We start from the raw sequence: 23,623 nt of genomic DNA, 5'->3' as shown, positions 1-23,623 counted from the left end.
CAGAATCGTCTGCAGGAAGCACTCTAGGTCACATGGTTTGGTTTACAGACCTGAATATACATATTTCATTAAACACTGGCATTTATGTGCTCAAGTGGTACAGTGGCTTTGGAATCTACGGTCAAGTGGAGTAAAAATAATGTGGAAGTTTAAATCAATCGAAAAGGTATCAACCACCAATAAAAGCACTTCAGTTTTTTTAACTTAAATATCATGCAAAAGACTTTCCAGAATTACACCATTCCACCAAATTGCTCTTGTCAGGGTCACTAATGATCTCCAAATTGTGAAATTCACTAGCCAAGTCTCAGTTGTCGTCTTACTTGATCATTCCTCCTCCTCTGATATAATTTCTTCTCTTGGCTTGCGGCACACTGCATCCTCTTGCTTTTCCTCCTATCACCCCAGATATGTCTTCTCAGCTTCATTGATTTGTTTCTCCTCTTCCTCCTGACCTCTCAACCTTGGAATATCCCAGGGATCTAGATACCCAGGGAGAACCAGTCACTTCTTGTCAACCTCCTCCATCCCCACCTTGTCCGAAGGCATCATCCTCTCTCACCTGATGATTGCACTAGCTTCCTACTTAGTCCCCCAGCTCCCACCCTCCCCTTCTTACAGACTCCTCTCAACAGGGCAGCCAGAGTAAGCCTTTTATAGTGTAAGTGCCTCTCTGATCTCATCTTCCAGTTACTCTCCTTCTCTCTCGGCTGCAGCTGGACCAGCCTCCTTGCTGTACCTCGAATAGGGAAGCCCTGGCTGCCTTGGGGTCTTTGCAGGGGCAGTTCCTTCTGCCTAGAGTATGTCTCCCTCAGAGAGCCATATGGACAACTCCTCACCTTCAAGTTTTTTGCTCAACATTTAAAATTCTAAGCTGCACCGTCCTCAACACATTCTCCAGACCCTCTTTACTCTGCTATATTTTAAATTTTTTTATTTTTTTATTTTTTTTTTGCGGTACGCGGGCCTCTCACTGCTGTGGCCTCTCCTGTTGCGGAGCACAGGCTCCGGACACGCAGGCTCAGCGGCCATGGCTCACGGGCCCAGCCGCTCCGCAGCATGTGGGATCTTCCCGGCCCGGGGCACGAACCCGTGTCCCCTGCATCGGCAGGCAGACTCTCAACCACTGCGCCACCAGGGAAGCCCTACTCTACTATATTTTAAAAGCACTCTGTTACTTTCTTATCTGCTATGTAATTACTTATTATGTTTATCTTCTATTGTTGGTTTCTTTTCATGGGACTGTAAGCTCTTTGGGTTAGGAATTTTGATCAGTGTTGTTCATTGATGTGTCCCAAGAACTCAGAACAGTGCTTTGCTCTTAGAAGGTGCCCCAATTGTATCCATGTGAGTGAATGGTGGTGCTATATCTAGAGCGATCAGGAGGTCAGTCCTTCTAAGTCTGGTATGCCAAAAGCCGGAGGAGAGAACAGTTCCTTGGTTAAAGATACGGAGTATGAGTTAAAACTATTTTTGCCTAATATAAGGAAAGCACCTTTCAAGTAACAACCTCAAAGCGTTGATTGCTTTTTTCTCAGTAATTCTCACAATACCACACATTATCATGTTCATAAATCAGGGTAAGGTTTTCCATTGATATATCTAGAAATCAAATAAGGTTTGTTGTGTGTGTGTGTGTGTGTGTGTGTGTGTATGTGTTGGAAGGGAAGAGGGGGTGTCTTTTTCTAAGGGTTGAGCTACATGACTGTAAGATAGGATAGATTTAATGACAGTGGGTAGAGAGAACATAATTATAACAATTTACAATATCTCAATAGTGAAGGAATCAAGTAGAGAAGACCTAAGAAATATCTGAAAGTTGAATTTCCTATGGGTTGAAAGATTTTCCTTCACAATTTTTAAGGAATGTGAAAAATGGAATAATTTGATAAAATAGAGCTGCGATTTGCATGAGTGCTCTTAGAAGTTATGCTCTAAGTATTCAAAGGTAGGTGATGATATTTCAGATGGTAAGTCAATAGAATAAATCTATATTCTATAGTAATAATTCTGTAATTGCTTTCATGGTCTTATGTTACTATTGTATTAATTATTTCAAAGTTTATCACATTTTGCAAAAATCCTGTATTGTTATCAATATTCTAAGTCAACTTCAGCAATCACTTAAGGTTAGATCTTCAACTTCTATAAAACGCTCTATGCCACAGCACTTTCATATTCCTACGGAGCAAATTTCTGTTTTCCACTGCAGGTTGGCTCATTGAAATGGCATATACTCAAGGATAGCTTAGGGGACTCCAGCAAATGTTTTGATTCTACTTTATTCAACATACTTTTATCACCCGGATTTCCCAGCTCTCGGGTTCAACTCTTACATCAGGAATATAATATTCATTGAATTGGAAGTGCTTTGTTTAATACTTTGTATAATACTCATTGAATTGGAATACTCATTGTTTATTATACTCTCTTTCATTCCCTTTTGTTACCATTCATGGTTAAGCCAAACATGAGGAAGGAATAATCTGAAAAATTAAAACGTATCTATACAGATACCCACTTTGTGATTTCGAACAGCATTTTCTAGGGCAATACTGATCCCTGGAAAAGAAATGTCAGAAAAGTGCTCAGCTACCTTTTACAAATCTAAGGTCATGAACATTTCCAGAAAAATAAAAAGATGTAATGCACTAAAAGCCATGTTTCTCTATTTTTAGTTGCATGCAGATATTTTTGTTTGAAAGCACTGAAATTCTTAAAATAAATTAGCCATGTTGCTGATTTCAAAAATGTGAATGAGGGTATAAGTAGCAGGAGAAAAAACTGTTATCAATCCTACTCTGAATAATACTATTAAAGCAGAAAATATTTTATTTTAAATAATTGCCATTTCAGATACATAATAAAAATGATAGGAATAACCCCAACCACAAGATTTAATTCACACACACATATTTGTGTTGGTCCATGGAGGAAATATATGTTTTATGCTGAAATTATATATTTCTTTGAAATGTAGTTCAAAATAAGAAAGAACACTTTAAACGTCTTCTTTCACTTTTAACTCCTTACATGCCTCAAAGCAAACACCTGAACATATGTCAAAATACTCCATAGCTACAAATCAGTAAGGTCTTTATTCATTGAGAAATTTCATTTCCATATCCCTCTTGTTAGATTTTCCTTGGGTGTTTATCTTGAAAATCCTACTCAGAGCTCAAATAAGTTTTTCTCAAAGTCACATTCATCTTTCATAGATCATTTCAGAAATCATACTCCTTCAGTATTTAAATAGGAGCAAAGACAACACTATCGCCATAACCCATGGAGAATTTATATATACTAGCACAGCTAGCTATCATTCTAAAGATATTTTCCACAGGAGACAAAGTCCATCACATAAACTCACGTGCATTTAGAGGGTGGATATTCACAGTGATGCCTGACATACCTGTTTTTGGAGGAATCATGTCCACATCTCTTTATTCTTTACCCTCAGTAATTGATAAAAGGGGCCATCATTCTGGGCACAGGAAATGCCTCTTTTGATTGCTACCCCAAGTAATTAACCTTCCTAACAATTTCACTAAATTCCAAATCTAGCAGTCTTTTTGTCATTGACCCTTGGTTCTCAGAACTGTAGATTCTGCTCTTCTAGCCTCCTTTGTCTTTCTTTCATGGCTCTTATTACAATTTGAATTACAAGACTATTTGGCCAATTACCTTTCAATAACTACCTCCGACTGCACGGAGGATGGGGGCGGGGATGACTAGTCCACAGGGACTATCACAGAGGCCAGAACAGACTACTGAGTAGACTTTTTTTTTTTTTTTATGAAGTGGATTTATTTAGAGAGAAACACACTCCACAGAGTGTGGGCCATCTCAAAAGGTGAGAAAAAGCCCCGAGTAGACTCTTAACAAATGATTATTGACTAGATGACATAAAGACCAATGGTGCCATAAATGTTAAAAGATCCAGAAGTTTGGTATTTAGAATTTCACCCTTTATATTATGCTTTTCAGATAAGTTACATTTACTGAAATTATGGCAATAATTCAATGAGTGAGACTTTATGCTGTTCCAGAATATAACTCCATACCTTGTTTTTATATTTTTTACTGAGTATTAGAGCTTGGTACATTTAACCCTTGGCTGTGCTTATATTTAAAGAAGAGCGTTCTCACATATAAATCAGAAAGGAAGGAAATCAGGCATTTACCAGTAAAACCGATTAGTGTTTTAAGTGACCATGGATAATGACTTTCAATACCTTAGGCGATTTCATATTTATTGAGTGAAATATTGTCATAAGAATCTTTTTATATTTTCAGTCATTTCTTTTTTTTCTATTCCGTTTTGAAGATATTCACATTTTTTAGAGTTGAATGGCTATCATCAAAAAATAAGAAATAACAAGTCTTGTTAAAAGAGTGTGGAGAGGGGCTTCCCTGGTGGCGCCGTGGTTGGGAGTCTGCCTGCCAATGCAGGGGACACGGGTTCAGGCCCTGGTCTGGGAAGATCCCACATGCCGCGGAGCAACTGGGCCTGTGAACCACAACTACTGAGCTTGCACGTCTGGAGCCTGTGCTCCGCAACACGAGAGGCCGCGATAGTGAGAGGCCCGCGCACCACAATGAAGAGTGGCCCCCGCTTGCCACAACTAGAGAAGGCCCTCGCACAGAAACGAAGACCCAACACAGCTAAAAATAAATAAATAAATCAATTTATAAAAAAAAAAGAGTGTGGAGAAAAGAAACACTTGTGTACTGTTGGTGGGAATGTAAACTGGTGCAGCCACTATGGAGAACAGTATGGGGGTTCCTCAAAAAATTGATTCTTAAAGACTTCTTTCACTGTCACATATGAATCATATGGAGTTTCTGGTTTAAAACTTTGTGTTCTTACTATGGTCCGATTTATTTTTATTTTTATTTTTTCTTTTTTTTTTTTTGCGGTATGCGGGCCTCTCACTGTTGTGGCCTCTCCCGTTGCGGAGCACAGGCTCCGGATGCGCAGGCCCAGCGGCCATGGCTCACGGGCCCAGCCGCTCCGCGGCATATGGGATCCTCCCAGACCGGGGCACGAACCCGTATCCCCTGCATCGGCAGGCGGACTCTCAACCACTGCGCCACCAGGGAGGCCCCCGATTTATTTTTAAACAAAACGTTTATCATTTAGCATTTGCCTACAACCATCACGTCAGTACATAATAAGTGGCAACGAAACAGGTGATTGGCGAATGTTGTCATTACTCTGTTAGAAGGAGAGTCTGAGGAAAAGGGCTCTTTGAGAGAAAGAAGTAACAGGACTGACACTGGATCTGCGTTCCATGGCTGGCACAGCGAGCCACACCCTTTCTACTAATGAGTCTAGAAGGGTTGCCAGCTCTGCCTTTTATCTGGGAAAACACAGGGCTATTTATGCCTGAACATCATGTACTGAATTTACTTCCATTGGTAAACATGGTCACCATTCCTGGTCTTCCAAGCCTGAAAAGAAAGCAAAGTGAATGTACTTGCTATATGATAGGGGAGTTTGGTAGTTGGGAAGTCTACATGCAAAACTTGTTTATTTTGACAAAATGACTCTGACTTCAAGGGATTAGACTGGAAGGCAGAGAAAATGGATGTCAGGAGTGATCGGGACAGTACTGAGAAATCCTAGCCAAGAATGTTGCCCCAGCCTTTAAGCTAGGGCAAGGGGGGCTATTGAAGTTGCATGTGTAGATAGAATCAACAGTGACTACGTTGGTATGAAGGAAAATTTGAAGGCTTGTTTAAGATTCTAATTCTGAGTAACTGGGTGACATGATTATATTAAAATATAGCCCTGGGGAAGAAGAGCAGGTTGGGAGTCGGAAGATGATGAGTTTTAGAAGTTTTGAGTTTGAAGTACGCTGAAGATATTCACATGCGATGTTGACCAGTTACTTGGAAATGCGGGTCTGGAACTGATGAGAAAGATCAGGGATAGAGACATAGATTTTAAGATTTTCATAAAGGAGGAAAAGGTGAACTGAGCGGAGATTAAACAAGAGGGACAGAACCCAAGGGAACACCTTTAAGGTCAGGCAGAGAAAGAGGCACCTGTAAGTGAATTCAGGAGTGATCAGAGAGATTGAAGGAAAATCTTCCAGTGTCACAGAAGGCAAAGGAGAAGAGATTTTAATGGTCAGGGAGCTGACAGTGCCTAGTGCTAGTAATCTGAAAGCCTTTTTCTCACATTTGTTTCCAAACATTACTTTGTGTTAATTATGTAATAATTGGTTTCTCAGCTTTAGTAACAATGACATGAAGAAATTCAAAGTAACTCTTTGTGTTATTAGAACTGCACAATTTCTTCAATGTGTTTATTGTTTACCATTCAAATATTTGACATACTTTACCTAGAAACCTAGAAAATATATTTTCTCTGAATTTTATGATTTAAAATAAGGAACTTTGGGCTTGTACTGAATTTTCAGACTACGTGTAAAATTACTTGTAATGAAAAAAAGGAAAAAAATTATTCAGTATAATCCATCATTTATCAAACCCCCTAAGAAAATAGTGATGTCTGCCAGCTTTCCATTTTAACATTTTGGGATAACTCTATGAATAAAACAAACAAAAAAATCAGAATAAAAATTCTCAAAATTAAGCATTGATTCCTGTCAAATGATAATGAAAAATCACTAGGTTTCCTTCCCTGTGATATCAAAGAAGTGTTAAGTGTGAAAATTAAGGAACAGTTGTGTGTATGTAAATTTTTTGAATAAATTAAATTTTAAGAAATGTGTTATTAAGTTACAGAGCGAAGTCGTTATGTTAAATATAGGTAATCCTCACTGTGCACAGGATAACTTTAACTGGAAACTCAGGCATAGCAAACCACATTATTGCTTTCCATGGTCATGGTGCCTGTCCCATGGCCACTGAGAGGACTGCCTATATGTTATAAAATCACTTTTCATATGTTTATTGCATAGAGCATCTTGAAACAGAAATCCTTTCATCTCAATATATTATCCTAAAACCAATGTTAAAGAGGTAAGCTAAAATATACTTATTCACTGCTACATTCAAACCCCGTTGCAAATTCTCATAAAGCAAAATGACAAATTATTCACTATTTTAAAGAGCAAATATCACATTTAATAGATTCTAAGAACTGTATGTAACAATGCCTTGTGGAACAATACACACTACAAAAGTGATCTTGAATGTAGGTTTACAATAGACATTTGCATGCAAAAGAACTAAATTCATTGTCTTTTCTAATTCACCATTTATAGAAGTTTTGGGCCCTAGGTAAAAATATAGAAATATAGGCTAAACAAGACACCACCTATTGTATTGCTTCTTTGTAAATTTTCAGAAAATCTGCTCTGCTTTAAAATTAATATTGTCCTTCAATATTATCAGCTGAGAAATGTATTTTAAATTTTTTGGTATATACAATGTATCTTAAATTTAAGGCATGGGAGATACAGGTCTTTACTCAGACATTCAAAAGATAAAAAGAATAATATAACAAATATCCATGTACCCACCATTCATCTTAAAATATAAGATATTATGAATTCAATAACTAATAAGAAGCTGCTGTATAAAAAAATAAAATACAGAGTCCTAAAAATATTTTTAAAAAGACATTATGGGGGCTTCCCTGGTGGTGCAGTGGTTGAGAGTCCACCTGCCGATGCAAGGGACACGGGTTCGTGCCCCGGTCCGGGAAGATCCCACATGCCAGGGAGCGGCTAGGCCCGTGAGCCATGGCCACTGAGCCTGTGCGTCCGGAGCCTGTGCTCCACAACAGGAGAGGCCACAACAGTGAGAGGCCTGCGTACGGCAAAAAAAAAAAAAAAAAAAGACAATATGAATTCAATTAAAGCCTATCATGCACGCCTCTGATTGAAATATCTTCCCTAACTCCCCCGAGGTAACCAGTATCTGAGTTTCATATTTTTCAGTGCCCTTTTATTATATTGGTTTTTAATTGATGCTTTTTTTTTTTTTTAAGGTTAAAGCGATTCTTTCCTGTGTCTGGTTGTGAATTTTTATTCTGAAAATTTGTTTTGGGTTTTATCAATGTTTTCTGCATTGAGATTGATCTATAGTCTGTGTCAATTGTAAAGTTTTAAACCTCAAGCCCCATATGATTCACATATGATGGTGAAGGGAGTCTTTAAGAAGTAAATGACTGAAGCAATAGAAAAAGATCCTTACGAAAATATTCACTCAGTAAATATGAAAATGCTTAGAGTATTAAAAGTAGTTATTTGTAGGGGGACTTCCCTGGTGGTCCAGTGGTTAAGACTTCGCCTTCCAATGCAGGGGGTGCGGGTTCGATCCCTGATTGGGGAACTAAGATCCCACATGCCTCGCAGCCAAAAAACCAAAACATGAAACAGAAGCAGTATTGTAACAAATTCAATAAAGACTTTAAAAATGGTCCACATCAAAAAAAAAAAATCTTAAAAAAAAGGAGTTATTTGTAATTACTTAAAACACTATTTGGTTTTACTAATAACCTCCTAATTTCCTTCCTTTTTGATTTATATGTAAGATCATTCTTCTTAAATTAATAAGCCCAGTCAAGTGTTAAATGTACAAAGCTATAATGTTCACTGAGAAATACAAACTGGTCTTCTGTCAAGTGTTTTTATATGTATGCTCTTATATAGTCATTCAGAACACTGATTAGGAAAAGGGTGTAAGTGAACATATATAATTATGATTTAGGCACATGTGATTTTTAACCGTTAATGCTTTTTGTTTAATTTCAATATCCAAAATAGATAAAATATGGTAAGGAGGATAAAAATCTCACTGTAATCAAATTTTCTCACCTTAGCATAACTATTATCACTTTATTTTCAGACAAGTTTTTACACAAACTGTGGCTATTAAGTGATGGATCTCACCGCATGAGACAAAGCCCAAGTGCCAACTTTAAATTAATTTTGGAATATGAAATTCATCCATTGATTTTTAAAGTAAAGTAGCTCAAACACAAACTAAAATGAACTATATATTGAAGACCAGTAGTCATCTTAAAAAAAGGTTTTTGGTTTGTTTTTTTTTTACAAAATCAACTTTCATTATTCTTTCTACAAAAATCATCTCTTACTGAATTTACCATTTCACTCAGTTTTTCAGTCTTTTTTTTGTTTGTTTGTTTTGCGGTACACAGGCCTTTCACTGTTGTGGCCTCTCCCGTTGAGGAGCACAGGCTCCGGACGCGCAGGCTCAGCGGCCATGGCTCACGGGCCCAGCCGCTCCGCGGCATGTGGGATCCTCCCGGACCGGGGCATGAACCCGTGTCCCCTGCATCGGCAGGTGGACTCTCAACCACTGCGCCACCAGAGAAACCCAGTTTTTCAGTCTTTTACTTGGTTTTTAAAAGTCTTCCCTCAGGATTTCCCTGGTAGCACAGTGGTTAAGAATCCGCCTGCCAATGCATGGGGCATAGGTTTGAGCCCTGGTCCAGGAAGATCCCACATGCCGTGGAGCAACTAAGCCCGTGTGCCACAACTACTGAGCCTGCGAGCCACAGCTCCTGAAGCCCGCGTGCCTAGAGCCTGTGCTCCGCAACAAGAGAAGGCACCGCAATGAGAAGCCCACGCACCGCAATGAAGAGTAGCCCCTGCTCGCCGCAACTAGAGAAAGCCCGAGCGCAACAATGAAGACTGAACGCAGCCAAATAAATAAATAAATGAATAAATTTTAAAAAAAAGAAGTCTCATCATAAGCCACAGTCTTTTGTGATATCAATATAAAGTTTAGAAACTTGTTTACATCTACTTTTGGTTTTATTCTGCCTTGAATGAAAATAATCATATTTGATATAAAAAGAAAATTTCAGTGATTTAATTTTATGTCCAACAATAGTAAATTATTGATTTTTATAGTAAATAATTTGTAAACAATTGTTTACATGTTAAAGAAAGCAATTTATATTTCAAATTTTAACACAATTTATAAATAAATAAAATAAATAGAATAAGATTTTATTTATTTAAAACTTTATTTTATTTAATTAAATAAATTAAAAATATTTTTAAAATTTATATTTCAAATTATAAAATGATTTTTATTGAAAGCAATTTGATTTTTTATTTAAACTCAACCACTAAGAAATGATACTCTGTCAACTATTTACTTCTCCCCAAAGTTATCATTTTACTTCCCTGTACATTCAGGGATAATGACCACTTCTTACTTCAGAATGAGGCCTGGATCTCTTAGTTTGACACTTAACATCCTTCTTGAATTAGCACAAAACTTCTTCCTTTATCTCCAACACTCCCCTGCTGAATCCTTTAGTACAGGCCCACCGTTCTGGACTATTCACAGATGGGCACATGAAGGTCAACCAGATGCCAGATCATGCCTTCCAACACTTGGCTCTGCTGGTACCACGAGGATGCGGTTTCTATTCTAACTGCACATTTACACAGCCATATTTGTTTCTTGGATAGTTTTCCATTCTTTTTTTTCTTTTTCTTTTTTTTTCAGGGATTTCTGTTTTGGCCATGCCCTGCAGCTTGCAGGATCTTAGTTCCCCGGCCAGGGATTGAACCCGGGCCCTCAGCAGTGAAAGTGCAGAGTCCTAACTACCGGACTGACAGGGAATTCCCAGTTTTCCATTCTTAACCATGATCTTTAACCTCAGTATAATAACAATTTTTTAAAAAGTGAATACTTTCATAGTAAAACAGCTAAATGTGGAATAGAAAATAGTTTTGATCTAGATCACAACTGTATTGTTAACTATATTTGGTTGTTCATTAAATTTGCAGACAATGTACTTATATATAACTTTTTCAATGTTCTTAAGTGTTTTTAGCATTAAGAATTTGTTCTAAAGTTTGAGTGCTGTGTAGTTTTAAAATATTTAAATGGTCAGGTCAAACAAACACAAAACTTCTGAACACTGCTTGGAGCTAAATTTGAAACCAACCAAATTTCTTAGGTTTACAAAATTGAACGAGAGAAGTACCACTGAGCTGAATGCATGTCAGGAGCAACGGCTCCACTAAAATTAAACCAATTCAAAGTTGTACTTGGACCAGGATTTGCAACGGGTCAAAGTAGCCAAAACACAACATTTAAAAACACATGCTGGGCTTCCCTGGTGGCGCAGTGGTTGGGAATCTGCCTGCCAATGCAGGGGACATAGGTTTGAACCCTGGCCTGGGAAGATCCCATATGCCGTGGAGCGACTAAGCCCATGCGCCACAACTACTGAGCCTGAGCTCTGGAGACCGCGAGCCACAACTACTGAAGCCCGCATGCCTGGAGCCCATGCTCCGCAACAAGAGAAGCCACAACAATGAGAAGCCCACGCACAGCAATGAAGACCCAAATAAATAAATAAATAAATAAATAAAATTAAAAAAAAAAAAAAAAACACATGCTGTACATGTGTTTTTCCATTAAACTAAATTCAGTTTTCTTTTTTCAAGCCCAAATTTATCTTCAGAACAAGAGATTAGTGTTTCTATTCTATCTTTTCTAATACTGAATTGACCTTTCATTAGAGAGCACATTATTTTAAGCTGTGTTTTTACTAACCTGATTCTTTTTGCGGACCTGTATCTTTTGTTTCAATCAACCAAGTCATAACTTTTGGTTCATTATACCACTGGCTCATGTGTGTCTTTCTCCGTAATCCTCATCCCTCTTTTGCTTACGTTTTTCTCTCAGTGAAGTATAGAAAGTCAGAAGTTGTTATGACTTGAAATAGCTCTTTCATTGCTTGGACCCGTCATTTTCTTACTATCCTTTGGCTATTATTTTTAACTTGTACTTTTTTTTTTTTTTTTTGCGGCACACGGGCCTCTCACTGTTGTGGCCTCTCCCGTTGCGGAGCACAGGCTCCGGACGCGCAGGCTCAGCGGCCATGGCTTACGGGCCTAGCTGCTCCGCGGCATGTAGGATCTTCCCAGACCGGGGCACGAACCCGTGTCCCCTGCAACGGCGGACTCTCAACCACTGCGCCACCAGGGAAGCCCTTTTAACTTGTTTTATGTCTTTGTATTTTGCAATGGGGTGGAATGGTACACTCTGAAAGCTCTTGACATGAGAGCCAACCTGCCATTTGCTATTTACTAGGAATGCTATTTACTAAGACATGAGAGCCAACCTGCCATTTACTGGATGATGCAGCAATTTGGGGGGGTCAGTGCCTCACCTGTACATTGGGAACACAATGCCTACATGACCAACCCCATGTTAATAGTGATACCACCCCACCTTAAGATAGATGATCCAGGAAATCAAAGTAGTTACTGAATGTGAAACACCTATGCACTGGGTGAAATAAAAATACAATCTGTTATCTCTGATAATCCTGAGTATTAAATAAAATTCCAGGTGTGGGTACTTTGCAGGTAGAGTTTTAGTTTCTAGGAGAAAGCCTGGTTAAAGAAGGCAGCACGGAGCCATCCTGATGCTTCATCCTCTACTCCAGATGCTCTCTTATTTCCACTGCTCTCGTCTTTGTCCCCTTCTTCTCAGTTGTTTTTGGTTTAAATATAACATATTTGCTGAACAAAGCTTACAAATCCCTTCTTCCTTTCCAATCACTCAACACACGCACACACACACACACACACCTTCACCACCCAGCCCATTAGACTGTCACACAACAGCTCTAGGTAAAGCTTTTCTGAAGAAAATAGACTCTGCTGAGTACCCCTTTATCCTCAGTATACATTACATTACAAGTATCAGTACTGAACTTTTTAATGCTTACAGTGTTCCCTAGGAGTATATCAGTTAAGCGGGCAAAATATATATATATCTGGAAGTTTATTATTTTTCCACCAATACATTTGACACCACCTTTGGAGAGCGAACAAAAGGCATACTGTCAAGCAGATAGACCTGGACAAAATGTTATTCTTTGTTCCACACAAGCACAGAAGTATATTTAAGCAAAGAAAGACATTCCATGACTCTCCTGGGACTTCCTTCCTCAGCTGAATTATACCAACATGTTCACACCACTTGGTTCAGACTGTGTTGGAATTTAAAATGCAGACTTCTATTTGCCAACGCTTCAATCCCACAGCTATAAAAATTCATATTAGGATTGACCCTGGCTTTAAAACATCATAGAACAAATGGAGGTTTATTGGAAAAATGTGTATACACATGAAATTAGTCGGAGATATGAAGATAAGGGGTGTCCTTGTTTGACAGATGCTATACTTCTACAGGACAGCCTCAAAGTCGCCAGAAGTCACCTGGTTTGGGATTATGTTTCAAATCCAGGCTCACTGACATTCATGAAACTTTTGGCAAAACATGGGCCAAGTTTCAAGCAAGGCTGGGTAGAATACTTCTTTCATGTGGAACCTATGTGAAACTCAGTGGTTTTGGCGAGGTTTCTCCTTGAGTTTCACATTCAAACAAGCCAAAGTTTCAGAGTAAAATTAAGGGGCAGAGGGAAACAAAGAAACAAAAAAACCCAACAAAACACGAAAAAAATGGCTTGCCTAAGAATTTAATGGCCTCTATCATGTTCCAAACCTATTTCATCCTTTGGATTCTGCAGCTGAACTTGTATTGCCTTTTAGCAATACATTTCTCCCCAGCAATGCCAAATCAAGCCTTCCTAGTATTAAGGAGGAGAGTATTCTAGAACCCCCCAAGGCAGGGAAGTGTATGCTCAAAATAACTGGAGGATTTCAAGTTTTGACTGTACACACATCACAGAAATGGGACGATTAAAAAGCTCCATATTATGCAGATCTGAAGGGAGAAAGTTAGCAATTAAATGTCCAGCTTTTGGAAATAAAAATTTAGACTGAATAGCTTCTAGGTTCTGCTACTATCTTAGTCCCAGTTCTAGAGATCATACTGCATCTGCTCCTAATCTGGGGGACGTCTCCCATAGCTGACTCCCTACTCCACCCCTCTGAACAGGAGTCCTGCAGCCACTGGCGTTCTTCCTTGTCAGCAAGGTGCAGAGCACGGAGCACAGTGTATCCGTCCCCACAGTCGGGGACTTACACAGAATCCTGACAGGATCAGGCTCGTTCTACTCTTCACATTCACCAGGACACAGGGGCAGCTTGCTCAGTATCTGGCTGAGGACTTTGAAAATATCCTTTGCTTGTGGTGAAGAAAAGAGTGACAAACAAATGTAATATACACATGAATTTTCTCCAAAATAAAGAATTTGACTGAATGACTAGAAAGTGCTACACTCTGTCTATTTTAGGAAATACGTTTTTTTCATTCCTTATCCCTCATTCAGCAGAAGTTTCACTACCATAACAGACTTCTGGCTACAGAGGATTTTTCTTTTCCTTTTTTTTTTTCCTAGTTCTCTTTTTTTAACTTTCTTTTTTTTTCCTCTTTATTTTTTCTTCTTCTTTTTCTTTCTTTCTTTTTTTCTTTCCTTTTTAAAAAAAAGTTACCCAGAAGATGTGTGTTTAAAATGCATTTTTCTTTTGACATATGGTGTGACACCAATAAACTTCTTTGGAAACAAAAATCTCTAAATTCCAAGGACTTCAGTGTCCATGTTAAAAAGCAACAGTAAGTCCCCAAGGCACATGGTAATTTTGGAGGCACTCAAGTGAGGGGTTGATAGAATCTGGTCTGTGCACCGTCATTTGCTGCTTGATTATAGACATCTGCTCGGAGGGCAACAGAGAGCTCTCATAAAGTCTATAATGGTCAGAGAAACTTGCCATAAAATAGTCTTGGCCTCTCAGTTGGGGGTCCCTGTACTGATAAAACCTAACACATATCAGTGAGAGAAAACCAAAGCCCAATAGCTTATTCAAAGGAAATAATACAAAAGCGTTCAACCAAAAAAAAAAAAAAAAAAAAGACTTTTTACTGAACACAGTAAATACTCATAACGAAAGTAAATGCTGTGTTTGAAGTTAAAGTCCACAGATCAAAGTACTTTGCAGAATGTCAAGACCAAGCATAAGGTAGGGGAGGGGGAGGCACAGAAAACTCTCCAAAATATTATATTGTCACATTGGAGAAACCTGCTAGCCGAAGACAGTCAGCTAGTTAAGGAATTCTCAAAACCGAGTCACCGAATTGTGCTAGGAGTATACAAAAAAACAAAACAAACCAACAAACAGAAACTGTTCTCATTCTACGCTAGTAATGAACAGCACAGTGATGAAAGAAGGTACTAAGGTAGAGCTATCTCCCTGTCCTTAAAATAATTACTAATATATCTCCTTTCCTCAGGTAGTTGCATCTTTTTCCTTAAAAAAAAAAAAGGCCCTTAGAAAGTTAAAAATAAGTAAGCCGTCTAAACAGGAAAATTAGGATGTCTGCAAGGCTCTGGACGACTCTGGCAATGAAGCTTAATTAGCGTTCTGCTGCAGCTCAATCACAGGCGGGTCTGTACTGCAGGTCAACATGACGGAGTGCGTTCAGCACAGTTTAAAATTACAGCCACAGAAATGCACAGATGCTACTGCTGTATCCTGGAGCACCGTATTTACCTGGAAATCGTTCAGCACCCCCGTTTATTCTCCTGGTTAACAAGTTATTTAAAAGACATTAGTCATAAACATCATAAACCAATAACATCACTCCAGAATTAAAGAAAAATCTTACCTACAGGCAGCCGGGTTCAACAGTTGCTCTGAAGAGAGGTAGGAGTCATTGGCCTTTTACACGTGGAGATTGTTTATTTAGCCCTTTTTAAAAGGTCTTGAACTCCAGAGGTTTAAGATTAAGTCCAACCCAAGTGTCTGAAGGGAAAAAAAAGGCAAGAGAGAAGGCAAATGAGAGACGGAAAGAATCCCAGCTGCTGGGTGGTGCTACTGTTCTGAGAGCGTTTGAGCTATTTTCAGCATTAACAGCAGCCGGGGTTGTCTGCAAGGGATGAAAAAACCTTGCCGAATCGCCACAGCCCCCCTCCGGGGAAGGGGGGCGGGACACAAACCAGGAAACCCACAACAACTTGCTTCACTGTGCAAATATTCATTTACATTTTGAGGAAAACTGCCAGCACGATTGAAAACAAAACACAATAAAACATTTCGACTGAAATCTTAAAGAAACATAGTGCTTTGCCATAATCCTCGTGTTTTCAAAATGATCTACCTGGTTTGTTGAAAATAAGATGTTCTATTTATGCCTTATTGAGAGGAAAGACTTTTCTTCTGATAGTTCCTTGCTTGCTTATATGGGTCTTAAAAAATATTTTAGATCTCTCTGGGAGGAATAGCTGTTATCATCCTATCCTTCTTAAGACTGAAGACAAATGGTTTATTTCTAGCCCACACCCAAATTTCCAGTTTCATCAACTATGCTATTTTTGACAGCTACTGGGTTAAGCTGTTGACATTTCTTATCTGTTGGCAGAGATTGGGGTCCATTCAGTGACAAGACGCAGACAGGCACCCATCCCCTGCCTCTCCCTCCAAAGGCCAACGAAGAAATATTTCAGATTGGGTCACCAGCAATGACTGGCAAACTCTGAGCTTTCATTTTGTTTGTAGAATGATGAATTAAGATCTACAAATTGGATTCATTCATTCATTCAACAAATATTTTTGTGGCAAGTACTGAGTCTACTATCTGCCAAGAACTCTGAGAATACAATAGTGGACAAAATTAACAAGGTCTTTGCCTCAAAAGGCTTACAGCACACAAACGCAGCAAGAATAAGGACAGAATTTGCTACAGACTTTTACAGCTTCTTTTCCACAGTCTATTCAAACCATAGCAACTGGAGATGGAGATCTCTTTCTACTCTGACTGAAGGAAGATATGCGTCATCAGACGGACTCCTGACTTCCATTGCTTCATTATACCTTTTGCAACACCCCTAAGAAGGAAAATTAGTTACTTCCTACCAAGGAAACACTTAAGTATTTTTTATAAAAGCCTTTATTCTATGTAGATGAAATCCCTGAATCCTCTCAATTCCCTTTTCTTCATAACAAAGAGAAGGCTTGCGCAGTCAGAAAGTACTGCGGAGAGGTGAAAGAAGATTCTCTGATCTTAGTCCAGTATACAAACCACCTTGATATATTTTATAGTTAATATTATGAAGGTTGGTTACCAGAGGCTCAGATCAATTCAACTCTCTTTCCTTGCAACTGATTAGAGAAACTAATAGAGGAAACTAATTAGAGGAAAGAAATAGGTGAGGGAGAATAAGAGGTAGGGACTTCCAGTTGCAAAATAAATGAGTCACAGGTATGAAATGTACAGTGTGGGGAATCTATACAGTCAGTAACTATGTCATATCTTGGTATGGTGACAGATGGCAACTAGACTTATTGTAGTGATCATTTTGAAATGTATAGAAATGTGAAATCCTGTTACACTATGCCGTGTAACAGGAACTAACATCGTGTTGTGGGTCAATTATACTCCAGAAACAAACAAACAAACAAACTCAGAAAAAGAGGTCAGATTTGTGGTTACTAGAGACAGGGGTTGGAGGAAAGATAATTGAGTGAAGGCAGTCAAAAGGTACAAACTTCCAGTTAAAAGTAAGTACTAGGGATGTAATGTACAGCATGATAAATATAATTAACACTGCAGTATTTTATATATGAAAGTTGTTAAGAAAGTAAATCCTAAGAGTTCTCATCATAAGAAAAACATTTTTCCCTATTTCTTTAATTTTGTATCTATATGAGATGATTGATGTTCACAAAACTTATTGTGGTCGTCATAATGTACGTAAATCAAATGATTATGCTGTACACCTTGACTTATACAGTATTGTATGTCAATTATATCTCAATAAAACTGGAGGAAAAAAGAAAGAAAATACTGAAGACTATGCGTGATATGTTTTTTTAAAAAGTTACACGACTGCTATTTCAACTACTGCGGTAAAATAGTGAAATCTTTTGTCATGATACGCTCATGTTAAAACTATGCAGATATTTAAATTTTAAAAATTATAAATTACATTTGAAACATGTAATCAAAATTTAAAAATAAGATTAACCTTATTTTTAAAATATGAAGCAGGGTTTTTAAAAAGATCTCTGTAGAATAATGCATTTTTCTGTTCATTTATTTTAAGCGGTCCCATTTTAATATGTCTTAAATAACTGTCAGTTTAAAATCGGATATTTACTTTACTTGGTCAAAATTATAAATGGTAATTCTGGCAAAAAAATGGAAGACTAGCCTCAGAAAAAGAATTTTAATTGTTTTTACTTTTTCCTCCTTACAGTAGTTTATAATGAAGAGGAAAATACATTTTTAAATTGGCCTTCCTTGAGAACCTATGGAAGTTAAGGGGACAGATAAAGATTAACTCTTTGAGTACTAAGTCAACCATTATTTTTAAATTCCAAACTACCTGCTTTTCACACCAATACTGAGAGAAGCCCGCTGCCTCCTGTTTAACTATTATTAATCATTTTATGTCAATCTGCACTTGAATGAACAGGTTATGACCCTGCTAGCTCCCCATTTAGGATGAGTCCTACACTGCCAGGTGACTCACCCAGGTCTCCTTTGTTCCCCAAAGACCCTGACTGTCCAGACAGCCTGTCCATAAGCACCTTTTGACAGATTTGATGTCACAGAAGAGTGCAGATTGAGGCATATTTTTAAAGGTTAGAAGACTAAATTTTGGACTTTTCTACTTTTGCAACCACCATGTCTTTTATAAGTTATTAATGCCTTAGCAATTGTACCAACTGTACTACCGTTAATGATTTTATTTATATTCTTTCTCTCTTTTTTTATTTTTACAAATAAATTGATTTAAAATCATTGGAAAATGCTTATATTAGAGTTGGACTTCTTATATTGGCGTAGCACTAAATAGGGCTTTGGCATAACCCTTCTCTTGTATAAGATGGGGATAATAACAGTACCAATCCACAGAGTTGTGGGAGGGTTTACATGATGATGCACACAAAATGCTTAACTAAGCAATGCTGATGCATAGAAAGCATAAAAGTTAATGCTATTATCACTAAGTCTAGAGCTTGGCTATCCAATATGATGGATACATATGGCTGTTGAGCACTTAACATGTGGTTTGTCAGAACTGAGATGTCATATAAGTGCAAAATGTACACCAGACTTTGAAGACTTAGTATGAAAAAGAGACTGTTGATCATATGTTGAAATGGTATTTCAGACATATTGGGTTAAATAAGATAAGTTGTTAAAATTAATTTTACCTGTTTCTTTTTACTTTTTAAAATGCCAGAATCTTTTAAATGTACAAATGTGGCTTGCATTCTATTTTTATTGGGCAGTGCCATCTAGGCCAGTGATTCTCAAACTGTAACGAGCATCAGAGTCTCCTGGAAGGCTTGTCAAAACACAGAATGCTGGCTCCTACCCCTCGTTTCTGACTGAGTATGTCTGGGAAGGGGCCTGAAATTCTAATCTCTAACAAGTCCCCAGTGATTCTTGACCACACTTGGCGAACCACTGGTCTTGATCCATGCTACTTAAAAGAGTGATCCATGGGTCAACAACTAATTCTTGGAGGAATTAGAACACTTGGCAAGTTTGCCGGCAGAGATGCAGGCTCCAAAGACTAAGATAAGGACCTAGTTACAAGAACCCTTGCAAAAAGCATGAGTGGGACCGGCCGCCATGTTCACTGAGGTTCTTAAACTCTCCAAAAGGACAGGTTTGGTTTCAGAGGCTCGAGCAAGAATAATCGTTCTGAGATGAAGAGGGGGAAAAATGGATGGAAAGGTTGGAAGTCAGTCTAGCTGTACATTTCCTTCTCTCCCTCCATAGCACATAAGAAAAACTGAGATTGTTTTCGGTTAAGTATTTGTCTAATTAACACAATGTAGCTAAGGCACAGTTGATGTAGAACAAACCATGCTCAAAGGTATTTATGTCTCAAGAAAGGATCTTATGAAGTCAGATAACACTCCACTTGTTAGAACCATGAGAAAGATTGGTATTTTAGAGTGGAGAGGCTTCTGGATCCTCTGCCCACCCTTAAATAAGGGAGCACACTATTTTGAATGACCTCACCAGTTTGCCAAGTGACTTCTCACTTTTTCAGGTGGCACCAAAGCCTTGTGGGCTCAAAGGGCTTCCTGAAAATAAAATCCTCATTGTAAGAGAGAATGCGGACCCACACTGGTAATATTTAAAACTCCCAGTTCTGTATGCAGCGACCATTTGTAGCTTTATGTCTCACAGGTTGGTTGGTTGTTTCAGAAAACTTTAAGATATGTGTAATGCTTCACAGCAGAGAGTCTGGAGCCAGTGTGTCTGGGTTAGAATCCCGGTCAGTTACTTCACTTCCCTGTGCCTCTGTTTCCTCCTCTTTAAATAGGACCTATCTCAGTGGGCTGTTGTGAGGATTAGAATAGCTGTCATTTGAAAGGAATGTAGAAAAGTCTGGCACGTTGGAAATGCTATTATTGGTTAAATAATTAAAATATAGTAGAATCTGTGCAGGTTAGTATATATGGCCAAATGTAGTAATTTGTTTTCAGATACCATGATGATTTCTAGGGACTTTTATGTGCATGGGTTCTTGAGTACACGTATTTTGAGGGCTTCTTTGAGAGCTGTTTAAATTTTTTTCCCAAGAGAACTCCGAATTCTCATTTGATTCCTCATCACTTCCTATTAATTGAGAGGATCTCAGTAGGAAGGAAGTGAATGTAGTTTTCCCATGAATATTGTTTTCCAGGTTACATTTTTTTCCCCTCTGAAGTCCTTTGAAAAGTGAGTTGCAGTATAAATGTTTGAAGGTTTTCGTGGCCATGTCGGTTGGGTAGCATTGTCTAATATTCCAGGGGAACAATGCGTCATTCTCTTAGTCAAATATCTTAGTGCTTAGGGAGAGGCAGCACGACCGTCTGAAACAGTGGCATGAGTTTCAAAGATGTACTGAAAGGGCAGTCAGATTCTCATACTATAGAGACGATAGACATCAGATAACGCTGATCAAAGGAGGGGATAGACCCCCAAAGTCTGGCATGTTGAATGCAAAATGAAGGCTAGATTAAGTGTACTAACATCTTTTACACTTGTCTGCTTAGACCACATGAAACAGAGTAAAGCATGCTCAACAAAACTGGTGATGCTTGGAAGCATCATGCCCTTAGTAAGTGTCAGCAGGGCCATCTCCAGGAACCTCAGTGTTACACGTGTGGAACAGTGAATAAACCCAAGCCCAAGAGGTGAGTGGTTTCAGACCAGTCACACAAGCCCTCGGCACTCGTGCCCTGAAAGGGAGGTAGAAGAATTGAGCTATAAACCCCTTCCTAACTCTAACATCTCAACTTTTGCTTGGACTTAACAGAGATGCCATTTGGCCATTCCCCCTCGCCCCCATAATCTGCATCTAAAGTTGTCAAATCATATGTCCACTTATTTCTGCTTCCTGGTTACCAATGTGAAGCGAATGTGTTTTAGGAGGTGATTTGCCATCTCATGTGCCATTATGCAATCTGGGACTGAATTTTACTAAATAAGGTGACAGTCTGAAGGAACGATTAAATAACCAGTATCAAGTGCAAGAGATTCTATAGAAAGAACTTCTTAAAACCTTTGTTACAACTCACTTTTCTAGTTAAAACCTTATTGTTTTTAATCTTACTGTCTGAACTCTATATGTATTTAGCAAGTGCCTCTGCTGTTTTATATAACCATGACTAAGCTTTTCTTGATATTTATATGCCGTTGAAATTGAGCATATGCAACAGTTGCTGCATATGGTAGAAAAATCGTTAAGATAAACCTTCGTAAAGGGGCCTATTTAAGGCTCTGCACGACCTGCTATCTTCTCACATCTCCACCCACATCTCCTACCCTCCTTCTAGCTCCATTTCTTCCAGGTTCCCTGGTCTTCTCTCAGTTCCTGGGATGGGCCGTGGTCAGGGCCTGTGCGTGCATTATTCCCTCTTGCCGGGAATAATGCCCTGCCGTGCTCAGCAGTGGATTCGTGCACCCTTCAGCCCTCAGCTGAAGTGCCTTTTCCTCAGGAAGGGTTTCCCTGCTCCAGCCAAGGTCGAGCTTTTTTGTTGGCTTTTTTTTTTTTTTTTTTGGAGTATTATTGCTTTACAATGTTGTGTTAGTTTCTGCTGTACAAGAAGTGAATCAGCTATATGTGTACATATATCCCCTCCCTCTTGGACCTCCCTCCCACCTCCCCCCATCCCACCCATCTAGGTCGTCACAGAACACCAAGCTGAACTTCCTGTGCTTTATAGCATGTTCCCACTAGCTATCTGTTTTACTCACGGTAGTGTATATATGTCAATCCTAATCTCCCAATTCATCCCACCCTCCTCTTCCCCCAGCCCCCGTGTCCACATGTCTGTTCTCTACATCTGCGTCTCTATTCCTGCCCTGAAAATAGGTTCATCTGTACCGTTTTTCTAGATTCCACATATATGCGTTAATAGAGGACCTAAAAAGATGGAGAAATATCCCATGTTCTGGGATTAGAAGAATCAATGTTGTGAAAATGACTGTACTACCCAAAGCAATCTACAGATTCAATGCAATCCCTATCAAATTGCCAATGGCATTCTTCACAGATTTAGAACAACAAAAAAATTTTTTTACAATTTGTATGGAAACACAAAAGACCCCGAATAGCCAAAGCAATCTTGAGAAAGAAAAACAGAGCTGGAGGAATCAGGCTCCCCGACTTCAAATTATACTGTTTTTAACCCTTGAAGAATCCCATTCCTCACATTCCCTCCAATGTCAAACGTTGCGTTTGTTTGAGTGATTGATTCATGTAGTTTTCCTATTTCCCCTTCTCGTCGTACCCCTGACATGTGTGTTGTATTTGTGCCTTGCACAGGGGAAGGGCTCAGTGTGCATTTGATTAAATAAGTCCTGCTCAAGGCATTAAGCAACACACGATGGCATTTTTGCTGTATAGTAACGAGAATTTGTAAAATGAAAGTATCTTGTAGAAAGCAAAAACTCTATATTCTAATTAAGCAGCTGCTTCCAACCAAGAAGATGCTCTGAACTGTATTGCTTTGTAGTTACGTATTTAATTTAAAAGCTTTTTGAAGTATCAGATAGCACTTATTTTCCCCCTCGGGATATAATATATTCTATTATCTTAATAATTTGCATTTATCTTCTAAAATAGGCTTGAAATAAATCAAGTTACCTGCATTCTCACATCATCTCTCCAGACCTTTTTCAGAACTATGTAATACACCATTAGGGTGTATTAATCACTCACTTGGGGTCCCTGATCAAAATTTCTTTTGATTAGGGTTGTTGGAGAGAATGATATATTTGTCTGTATATTGCTAGACAGTTATAACCACCTGGCTCTCTACAAGCCATAACTGATGTTGTTTATAGGTACCTGATGAGCAGACACACAGGCAGACAGACATGAAGTATCACACCAACAACACTGCCTGGTCAGGCCATTGTCATTCCTGTGACTTGAAACCCTTTCTCATGTCCATACAGTGCATTAGTTATAAACACACAAGGAATGACAAGCCATTGAGAAACTGGGAGATTTGTGATCTTGTTCTCTGGCAAAGGCGAGGAAAGGAGAGCTTTGTGTGGCCTGGGCTACAGAGCAGAATCAGAGACTGGGTGCTGGTCTTTGCCCTGTTGCCTGGGAAGAGGCTGTGTAACGCTTTCTTCTACCATGGGCACAGGGATGCTGGTTATGGCCTAAGCATGTTGGAAGATGTACTGTTTTGTATATTCTTTTCATACATTTGTAAAA

The 23,623-nt window shown here is 38.7% G+C and overlaps 1 protein-coding gene across 4 annotated transcripts in view; it reads right to left on the bottom strand.

Moving 5' to 3' along the window:
* Window positions 1-23,623, bottom strand: part of SORBS2 (sorbin and SH3 domain containing 2) — a 208,821-nt gene that overhangs the window by 156,376 nt on the left and 28,822 nt on the right. For all 4 annotated transcript variants that reach the window (XM_081220854.1, XM_081220851.1, XM_081220852.1 and 1 more), the window contains exon 2: window positions 15,550-15,686. The gene's annotated coding sequence lies outside the window, so the exon portion shown is untranslated. The remainder of the gene's footprint in view (window positions 1-15,549; window positions 15,687-23,623) is intronic.

Source organism: Mesoplodon bidens (assembly GCF_964165515.1).
Source record: "Mesoplodon bidens genome assembly, chromosome: 20".
Classification (NCBI taxonomy): domain Eukaryota; kingdom Metazoa; phylum Chordata; class Mammalia; order Artiodactyla; family Ziphiidae; genus Mesoplodon; species Mesoplodon bidens.
The sequence above is the reverse complement of the archived record's forward strand: the minus strand, read 5'-3'. Positions and strand labels throughout refer to the sequence as shown.